This window comes from Tinamus guttatus, unplaced genomic scaffold, assembly GCF_059628265.1.
Source record: "Tinamus guttatus ecotype Peru unplaced genomic scaffold, ASM5962826v1 Tinamus_guttatus_pri_ptg000301l, whole genome shotgun sequence".
Classification (NCBI taxonomy): Eukaryota; Metazoa; Chordata; class Aves; order Tinamiformes; family Tinamidae; genus Tinamus; species Tinamus guttatus.
The window spans coordinates 4029773-4038386 of NW_028288835.1; positions in this window are offsets into that span (position 1 = coordinate 4029773).

Here is an 8614-nt window from a genome sequence, read left to right on the forward strand (position 1 = left end):
CCTCTGCGCTCTGCTGGCATCCTGCAGCTGCTCTACCTACACCAAGGAAAATCACTTGCTCTGCTGGATGTTTTGCTTCCTTCCCTTCCTTCCAATTACAACTATACAGTAATGGCTGGAAATACCACCGATTTGGAAAAAATAGCAGGGGAAAAAAAAAAAAAAAAAAAAAAAAAAAAAAAAAGGATTATCTGCCAGCCCTCAAGAGCAGTTCTCTCTTCCTCTCAGTACTAGAAATTCGCAATCTACTTCTGTAACCAGGGACTCAATCATGAAAATTAGACACAAGCCTCCAGCCTCTTCTCCCCTACAGTTAATCATTCATGTCAATTGCCTACACCTTTCTCTTCCTATGCTAAAAAATAGTATGTTAACTGAATAGTACAGTAACTTTATCCTCTTCTGCAATACATGGTGTTCAAAATGACACAGCTGTGAGAGGACTGAGACAACACCACTCTCACATTGTACTTGATCCTTTAATTCAGGGGCTTCCATTCACCCTTTTGAATATAATATTGATATAAGGAATATCTTTTTGAAAAATATATCCCGAGGTGTGAATGTCATCTATAGCCTCCTCTACTCCCTTAAAAGGGGAAAAAAATTCACTCGGCAAATGAGAAACTAGAACTTGCTGGCAGCCAATACGTTTTCAGAAGCTGGAATCAAGAGAACAGATATCAGACTGAATCAAGAAATCAGGATAAGTATCATCAGATTTTAAACATGATTTGGAAGAGAGTTAATAGATCCTCCATGACAGAAGAACTTTAATGGAGCCAATTTTGTATCCATAGGCTGTTTTATAGAATTCCTAACACTTCAGCAACGTTGTTTTAGTATAGCTAGCTATACAAGAAGCGGTGAGTGTTTAGGAGCCAGCCTATCTAATACCCGCCTTGGGAACTAAAGATCAAATGTAAATCCTCAATAATCATCACATTCTCATTGCTAGCTCATGGGATTATTAACATGGCCGTGATGTTTCCAAGTCACTCCTTGCTAGGCTTAATTTGCAATATTCGAATATGTCAAATATTCAATATTAAATCAAATGACTCATTAAAAGCAACACAAATACTACTGTATGTTTTTAAATGTACTGCATGCTGGGGATCCACCATGGAAGTCTTTTAGAAGGACTCTAAGTATGAATTTAATAGTCCCTATCACATTTGCTGCCAGCAAAGTCTCCCTCCCACACAACTTGCAGTGCCACTGTACCTATAATGCTGTGCTTTGCAACTATCATTGGCTAAGCAAGCAGCCTAACACCAGTGGTACTAATTCATGGCCACATGAGGGCCAAGAAGGAGGTTTTAAGTTAAATGTCAGAGGAACGATCAAAACCTAGAGCAGGGAGATTGGATTCACATGTGCTGGTTTTTATACTAGCAGCCTGTTTCAGGATGCTTCTGCTTGGTAACACTGCAGCTGATTGCCTCAGCCAGGAGCACTGCCTTCTGCACACTCCTATGGTCACCACCAACCATATATTAAATCACTTCGTACTTTGTCTCTCACAATTTTGCTTTATGTTCAACCAAAAAGACTAATCCCATTATAGGAATATTCATATGGCCATGGTCTCATTCTTTGTACCCTGCATGACTTTTTCAATTTGTCAAGAAATGTACATTTGCAACTTACATATAAAGTAGAAATATCTCTAATCTCAGTTTAGGGTAGCTAGGACTTACAGGGATATTCCCTGAAATAAAGACAAACAGCTATCAACATGTGTATACACAAAGCTGTTCTTTCCAAATTATAGGCTTTCCTGTGCAAGTTTGTCATCCAGACAGTGATAACAATCAGAGCAGAACACTGAATAAAAAATATTGACTATAGTAGGAAACATTCAAGGCAAATAGTAAAAAAAACAGGCTGAAATGTTTATGAGTCATCTGCAGATCATTTTAAGGCAATAAGCAATAGAATGGAAAAAGAAAATATTTCACTAAATACAGTTTTTGTGACAAAGATTTTATAGAACTTGAACTGAATGTTATTGACTTTACTGATAGGAATATGAATTAGAGATTTTATATGCTATCACCAAAAGGTAAAAAAAGTGTTATTTACTGGATAGGTTTTTTATATAGGCAGACAAAAGGATTCATGCATTTAACAAAAAAAATGGAAGAGTGTAAGCATAAAGAAATGTGGAAAAATTGCTTGAAGAGAGGGAACTGGGGCCTAACAGAGCTTTGAGGCACAGTTGCCACTTCCATCTAGGATGGCTGGTGCGCAGGGACGCTGCTCCTCCACGGTTCCCTGGGCAGCACAACCTGCCCTCCAACACCTGCAAAGAGGAGTAACGGAGGATGGAGCAGAGCGAAGACACCGCGGCCAAACTCTGCTGTACTCCCCGTGCTGATAAGCTCCACGGTAGCTGCCCAATGGGAGACACATGATAAGGCGTGAGGTACTGAGCCGGCACGGGTGGCAAATCACTCCTTTCGGATGAACTTTCCTTGAACTTTTCCTCATTATAAGCTCATTATAACACCAACACACACCTCCATCCCAAAAGTTACCTGCCTCTGAGGTACAACCACCACTGAGCGCGCTCTCCAGATTTTCTATTGACTCTACCTTTAAATGAAAGCAAGAGACTTTTTCATCGACCAGCAACAAAAATGAGTATGTCTATAGTCACTCAAGCTTCACCTAAATGTTAAAAATATATGTATATATATAAAAGGCGAATTAAGGAGGGAAGAAGTTGGAGGGAAAGACTCCATCGTAACTTCTGAGATTGACCAATGGGCTGAACCCCATTTCCTCCCCTCCTAGTCAAGATTGAGAGCCCTCTCCCTTCTTCTTGGGTGAGCGATGATTGCAAATTTGTACATCAGAGCTAGCTAAAAACCCCACGCTGTAGTAGAGAATTTCCTGTACTGACATCTGCAACCTGCCTTGTAAGTGTTGCATTTGTCTAAATCATGCTATTCATGAACTCGATTACTTGTTTGGAAGTGAGTCAGACATACAGTCAACAGACTTGCAAATCCAATAATGCCAGAGCCTGTAGCTACCACAGGATTTGGTATCCCTATTAAGAGATGAGTCCAGCTGTGCTCAGTCCCTCAAATCTCTGAGGTTCAGCTGGAACACAAGGAGATTCATCTCTTACCAAGTTAGGGCACCTCCACCCCACTTCAACCAATACCCACATAGAAAGGTAACATCAGCCCCAATTCTAGATGGAAAAGGGAGGCACAGAGAGATTGGTAACTTCCTCAAGGGACCTCAGACAATTAACAGCAGATCTCAAAGTACAATCTCAGCATCCCAGCCTACCTTTCAGCATTACGGCCCCTCTTTCTCCCAACAGTGAAAACTATAGCCAAAATAAAAAAACAAGCCTCAGAGAAAACACTGGCAGCACTGGGATATTTTCAGATACTAATTTTACTACTTATACTTTCTCTAACTTTAAAAGTTATATTTGCATCACTGGTTAGAGTTATAAGCTTTTCTTCTTAGGCATATTCAATGTAAATAACTTTTTCAGACAAAGTGCACATATTAGCACCAAACTTAATCCAGTTACTAGGGCAACGAAGACTTGAACTTAGACAAATCATACACGCCAGGTAAAAAACAATTCCATTTTGTGCATAAAACGTGACTTTCAAAGATTTAAATAGCCTGCTCTAGTCGTTTTTTGAGAAAGGCAGCAATAGTTTCACCTTTCTTTCTGCTGCACCCACCTTTTTTTCCAGCACATTTCACTCACATCCTTTTGCTATGACTCCCAGCAGAAAGCTGTTCTACCTCAAATGTGGAGGTTATCATTCCCTCCTTGAGATTCAGACATCCAAATAAATGCAATTTCAACTATGCTTAGCATTAAATAGCTGCTAAGCTCTAAGCTCCACCAGTCGGTGGAACTACAAGATATTAAAAGTCGCAGAGAGGGCCTAAATTGTCTAGGACAAATAGATTATGTAGGACAAATATAATGCCTGCTATATGAGCAGTAATTTGACAGTAAAGCAGTAATATTGAGCCTTACACCGTACCTAATCAACCCTAAGTTATAGCATCATCTCAAACCTTTATGAAACTAATCTTTGCAAACAATTTTTACAGAAGTTGATTCACTCAGTGCCATTTTAGTCACAGCAGTTACTTCTCTGTTGTAAGCAACTTGCTAATTGTATTTATCAGTCTTTACTGTGAGAGACAGAGACATGCTAAGGGGTTTAAGCAAGCCATTACAGCCATTACAACAGAAGTTCTTCACAAGAAACAACTGCTCAAAGCTCACAAACAAGCTCTGCTCTCCAGATAAGCTGTGGCTCACAAACAAGCTCTGCTCTCCAGATAAGCTGTGGCTGCCTCATGCACACACTGGCAGCCGCTCTATTTCTTTGAGTGCCCGTGGTCAAGGCGAGCAGCATCCACTGCTGGAGCGCAGGCCCCAGCACAGGTGTCCCATCCTCTCCAAGACCAAGCAAACGCAAGACAGAGATAACATTTTACACTGACAGCTTGGCACTACAGGAAATCATGTAGGCATTACATTTTCTAGAGACAGGCATATAAATCACCATATCACCATCAATTTGAGGTACGTTATGGTTTCAATCCAACTTACAATACCTAAGAAGCTTTATGATATTTAATCATGTTGAATGTTACACTTCTGCCTTCTTAACAGAATTGGGTTTTATAGATGCTACTTTGTTTCCATCCACCATATTTTGTGTTTTATTTTTTATTTATATACATATATATCACTACACAGAAAAATGCAATGTTGTCTATAGGACCATAATGACATAAGCTCATATAAATAATAAAATTATATTCTGTAAGTGGTCTTTTAAATGTCTGCAGTAAATTCTGTGCATAAGTATCTGATTTTTGAAGCCATTACCACATAATTTACATGCCAGTATAATTTGTTTACTATAAAATTGAAACAATAACTAAATTTGGGATTAATCAGAACTAAGTAACCCTTATATAAACACATTTCCAGAGAATCATAAATGACCTTTTCTAAACCAAAACACTGTTAGAGCAAAAAACACTAAAATTGGTGACTCTTCTTTTAATTCAGTTTGAAATAACATTCCAGACAACAGTGGCAGGAAACTTGATGGGGGGATAATCATGTAGGTTATGACATCCTCCTATTTGGTAAATAACCAAAGAGAAGTAAATAGCCACATTTGGACTTTTTAAGGACCACTTAAACATCTTTTGAGTCTTACTGTAAGGAGGAATTTGTGCTAAACACAGGAGAGGTTCCTTACCAAAAGAAGGCTCAGAAACTCAAAACCTACCACCAGCTCTGACACAAGTTTCTTGGGCGACTTTTTACAAGTCACTTAATGATTACCTCTCTTCCCTTGGAAAAATATACAAGATAGCACTGATTGTGAAGACAACACACAATAACTCAAAATACTTAAAATATGTGCCAACTACAAGTTGCCACAGGTGTAAGCTATTAAAAAGATATCATATCCCCGATATGGACCAGAAAGGGAAACTAGAAAGTTGATTGCACCTTTTTTTATTCCTTCCTCCCTTCAAGATCCATTAGACTTGACAGAGTCTAAACTTGATTTAACTTTAAAAATTATCAAAAATGCAACAGCAAAGTTTTTATATATGTGTCCATACTCCCATGCCTACTCCCTCTTCAGTAGATTCAGTGAGGTTTACAGATTTAAGCAAAGAATACTGAAAAAATAATATTTGAGGAGGTAATTGCTTGTTTTCGGGAGGTTTAGAGCCAGGAGGGAAATCTCATTTTCCCCACAGAATTGCAATCCATCTAATGTACATAGGTTGCCAGAAGCCAGTAACATTTTCATCCATCACACTCGAAAAGTTTTTCCTCAAAAGATAAGAGACACTGGTTATGCACAAAATTTCTTACCACAGCTGCAGACATAAGCCAGGGTGAGCTTAGGGACTTTAAGCTATATTCAACACTACCTCTGAAAACTCTGTATTGGCTTAACAGATGCACAAACCACCTCTGAGGCACACAACATTTCTTAAAATACTCTTTGCTATTAATTTTAGCATTTTTTTTTTACCATATCACAAATGCATGCTTTTGAAAAGCTTAAAGAATGACGTTTTTGATTTAAACATACTGTTTTATACCAAAAAAAATCACTAAAAACAAACAAAAAAAATCAAAACATTAAAGTCTATTTTCAGTTCTTTATGCTCCTGTCAACTTTACATGGCTACAACCTACAGGTTCGTTTGAGAAATGCTACTGCCAAAAACACTTCATTAAAATAGAAGTGACCTCTTGCAAATTTATCTTGCAAATTAGGTGCACCTGCCTACAAAGGTGCTTAGTGTCTAGTCAGCCACTTAGGAAGATAAACGTAGGTAACACAGACATACTTAAAGCGCTTTTTATATGCTCCTTAAACACAGCTCAGCTCAAAAGTACTTAAAAAAACAAAACAAAAACAAACCAACAACAAAAAAATCCACTCACGTCGCTCCCTCCACGCCAGGCCCCGAGGAGCCGCTGCGCGTCCTCGTCGCCACCCGCGTCGCCAGGGCAGCAGCGCGCAGGCGCACACGGCACCACGTGATCTCGCCCCACCCTCTCGGTCTGGTCTCGCGAGAGTAGGAGCCCGCCTTCACGGCGAGGGAGGAGAAGGCGACGCGATGCGAAATGGCCGGTGCGTGTCGGGGTGTGAAATGGGGGCCACGGGGCCCGAGGGGGGATGACGGCTCTGGGCCCAGCACAGTTTCAGTTTCAGCATTTTTCTATAAATAAGCCCTTTGAAAGTATAACTGCAAAGTGTGTTAATGAAATAATGAAAGAGGTCTTTGTTGCAGAGTTTTTTACCCACTATACAGTAATGCTTCTGTTATGCCTAGGAGCTGTGTTCACTGGAGTTTTCACTCCTATTCTGCTCTTCAAACATCTTCTCTAGCACTGCTTTATTTTGTGAGCCTTTTGTCACTAGCTGTATCCCACCCCTTAAAAGCTTTCTATTTCACTATCTAGTTATATAGTTAATATAACTTAATAAATAACACCAAATGGCAAGTATGCACAAGTGGATTAGACCCTATTATTTTGTAATGTGATGTTTTTGCCTTTTCTAATGTAACAGTCTTTTTTTCTTCTTCTTGTTCCAAAACTTGCAATTTGAAATCCAAACAGTGGTTACTGTTAAAAAAGGTATTCCTATTTTCACGGATGATTTCATTGTGGCCACAAGATGGTAAGTTGTCACTCCCTGTGTTCATGTATGTTCACCCAGAAAAGAGAGTATCCATGCTTGCTGTTGCCTCCTGTGCACATATTCTGTGTACTGTGCTAGGGCAGGACCTGGCCCTGGCAACCCCAAGAGCAATTCATAGGCAGATAAGTTTCTTAAGTTTCTTTCGTACTATAAACAGAGACTTGAGAGTTGTGAAACTTAAGCTTGACTCATGTATCCTCCAATGATTCATTTTGTTAAGATACTTACTGCTGTATCCATCCAGCAGTTTTTACTCATGCTTACAAATGCCTTGCACTCCTAAGAGAGTGTAAGCCCTAATGTATTCATCATCCTGTATTTAAAGCACTAAAGGGTGCTCCTATGTCATAGTTCGAGATTATTTCTTTCCACCATATTTTCTTTATCAGTGTATTGCACACAGAATGTGTGCCTGGAATGGACAAGGTTCTATTCTCTTTCCACCACAAAAACTGCGTGCCGAAAGACAGTGAGAAGCGCCATCCCTCTAACGTGCTATGAATGTGTTTTTCCTAGCTTTTCAATTTCAGTTCTCTGAAGAGACTCCACGGCCATATGTGAAGCTTATTATACTAATAATGTGAATTTTGTTTTTACCAGATATGTTAGATCCTTGCTTTCAGAAACATGACTAGACTAATTCACTTTAATAAAACCATTCTTTGAAGTGTATGGATCTCTAGTCAGAAATTAATTATTCATTATCAGGAGACTGGTTCCCACCCTAGGTTCTATCACCACTTTCAGAACCTTAACTGTGCAGTGTTTCAACTGGCCGGGTTACATTATTTACTGATTATTTAGCTTAGCTGTAAAATGGGCTATGTACCCCAGCTATCCTCGTGGAGCATTTGAGATGTAAAGCAAGTACTTGGTACAATTTTACAGGAAAAGTTTTACCGTAGCCCTAAGGGAAAAATAAGGATATAGCAGCACGAAGTCCATTAAAACTCATGTTTCACAAGTGTACACCAAGAAACTTCCAGCTGTCTGTAAGGCCTGGCATGTAATCCCTATGAATAGTACACAGTAACATGCAAGAGTTGGTAATGAAATCAATACTGCAGAGTTCCTACAAACAGCACATGGTTCTTGATGGTTACTGTTGCTGAGATATTGGATATGAAAGAATTTTTTCTTCTTTCCAAACTCTTTATCAATTGTTATAAGACACCTGCAACTTCCAGTTAAGTGCTGCAAAGCATGTGATTGATATGGTACCCAAAGCAAGAAAACTAGAAGTCTAAAACTCTTACCTGACTATTTCAATAAAATAAACCCTCTCTACTATTAGAATAGCAATAGCCCATGCTTTCAATTAAAGTTTTACTAGAGAATATACAGGCTGCTTCAATATATCT